General features: G+C 37.6%; 1 pseudogene; it reads left to right on the forward strand.

Annotated features, from left to right (window-relative positions):
- The first annotated feature begins 1,193 nt into the window (after window positions 1-1,193).
- Window positions 1,194-2,129, forward strand: LOC131405909 (olfactory receptor 4F15-like; annotated as a pseudogene).
- Window positions 2,130-2,664: the final 535 nt, after the last annotated feature.

A 2,664-nucleotide genomic window follows, 5' to 3' on the forward strand; every position in this document is an offset into this window, starting at 1 on the left:
AATATATTTGCTGTGGAGGGTAGCTTCTGAGGTGGCAAATTTTAAACCTCTGTGTTGTGGGAAGAGCAAGGCTCATAGACAGATTATCCATGCTGTGTTCCTTGGGACCTCTTAGTTTCTGAGATTCCCTAAGTTGAGAGCATCCTCTGACGGTATGCCTATTCTCAAAATCAGAGCCAGAGAGGCAAGTGAATGCAATTTTAACGATTCTAGAGATGGAAGTAAAAAAGAATCTTAGAATGTCTTTTGGTTCATTAGATTTTTTGGTAGGGTGAGAAAAATCTTTCTTTATTTTTGTCTATAGCTACAGTTTTTGTATTGGACTAAGATTCAATTCTGTGCCAGCAAAAGTCAGATGATTTTTATGAGTGGCGGATGATGGTCAGCCATGGAAACTGGTCCCATTGGCTGGTCACTGACTTGCAGAACCATGCCCATTGCTGAATGGCCCACCTTGAACTGCTGGTCTCCCGAGAGGTCACTCTAAGTTTATTCAAGCCCTTTCATTCCACTCTTTACACTGAAGTCTTTGTGACTGTTTGAAAGCAGAAATACGAGCAAGCTACTGCTTAAAATCCCAAATAATTTTGTATTACTTTTAGGATATAAGGCAAAGTTCTTATCATGGACACAAGATTCCATCCTCTCTGGCCTATTACTCCCACCTGATCTCCATCATTCATCCTCTTGCCCCACTGGCCTCCTTGTCTCAGGGTCTTTGCACATGGCATTTCCCAGTCTGGACTACTCCACTTACTCTTCAGTAGTTACTCCCTATTTAGCAGAATCTGAACAAGCACCACAGTGGTGAGCCACATTGTTCTAGCACTCTGTTCTTTTCCTTCAAATAAATTATCAGAGTTGCATCTGTATTTAAAGATGTTTATGTCTAGACCCACCGTTATCCTGTAACCTCCTGAAGTCTGGATAAGTGTTTTACCTCAGAGCTTGACACAGTTCTAGGCATATGGTAGGTGCTCATTAGGAATATTAGTTATGCTCCTTAAGTATATTAGCTGAATCCATAAATTAATGCCTAAGTTTTTCAAAACACGTTATGGCTGTAAGTGAAGATTTCCTCTTCTTGAAACCAGATTTAATAAAAGCTTAAACTTGTTTCTTTAAGTATTAATTTTTGATAAGTTCCTTAGTTATTATTTTGTTTTTGGTTTGAGGTATCACCAGACAAGACAATGTATGAAACAAATTACTCTGAAGCATCTCATTTTGTGTTTCTAGGACTCTCTACATCTAGACCACTGCAGCATTTCCTCCTTGCCTTCTCTACAGTGTTTTATGTAACAATTGTTCTGGGAAACCTCTTTATTGTGTTTACAGTGACCTTTGACCCTCATTTACGTTACTCCATGTACTTTCTTTTAGCCAATCTCTCATTTATTGATTTATGTCTTTCAACCTTAACAGTTCCTAAGATGATTTCTGACCTGTACTCTGGGCACAAAACCACATCCTTCCAAGGGTGTCCTCCAGATAGTTTTCCTTCATGTCCTGGGTGGATCTGAGATGGTGCTGCTCATCACGATAGCCTTGGACTGATATGTAGCCATATGTAAGCCCCTCCACTACCTGACTATCATGAGGCTACGGATATGCATTTTACCTCTGTCTGGTGTCTGAGCTATTGGCCTCATTCATGCTATGTGCCAGTTAGCTTTTGTTGTCCATTTGCATTTTTATCTTTCACTGGAATCTTCCTCAATTTATTCAAATTGCCTTCACAGACACCTACAGAATGGGATTCGTGGTTACTGCCAACGAGTTCATTTCCATGGGCACCTTTTTCTTACTGATTATCTCCTGTATTTTCATCCTGGTGACAGTATGGAAATGCTCTTCAGGTGGTTTGCCCAAGGCCCTCTCTACTCTGTCAGCTCACATCACTGTGGTGGTTTTGTTCTTTGGACTATGCATCCTTGTTTACATGTGGCCATTTCCCACAGTGTCAGTGGATAAGTTTCTTGCCATTTTGGACTTTATGATTATATCCATCCTCAATCCTGTCATCTATGTGCTAAGGGACAAAGACATGAAGACAGCAATGAGGAAACTTGAGTAGTCAACTCCTGAGTTTGAGGAAGAGATCCTAACCATCTCATGAGAATACAAGTGATGCCTTCTATAAGCACTACTGTAAACATAAATGTTTGAAATATTATACTATCTTGAGACAATTTATTGTTATTAATTCAACAGTTCAAAAAACTTTAGTTTATTCCATTTTAATGACCAATAATGTGATCATATGTTTAATTATTTATCTATAAGCTATTTTATGTAGTTTTCAGTTTTTAAAATACAGGAAATATGCTTTGTGTAACCTACATTTTGAATAGTCAATAGAATATCTTAAAATGTTTTTCTGATTTCTGGCCACAGTCCTGTATTTGTAGATCTACTGGTACATGTTGATATTTACCTCTGTAAATGGGTTGAAAAATTCTCATGTAAAGAGAATGATTGGTTTTGTCACAAGTATTTTTGGCCAAGCAATGCTAGACCACTTTCTATGTTGATTCAAGTTTGTTGTTGCTTCTTTTCCTTCCTTTAGTCTGTTACTTATGTTTATAGATGTACTTAGTTATATGAATATAATTTTTAAATGAAATTTAATTTCTTTATTAGATGAAATATTGTCTGATATTC

Source organism: Diceros bicornis, chromosome 5, assembly GCF_020826845.1.
Source record: "Diceros bicornis minor isolate mBicDic1 chromosome 5, mDicBic1.mat.cur, whole genome shotgun sequence".
Taxonomy (NCBI): domain Eukaryota; kingdom Metazoa; phylum Chordata; class Mammalia; order Perissodactyla; family Rhinocerotidae; genus Diceros; species Diceros bicornis.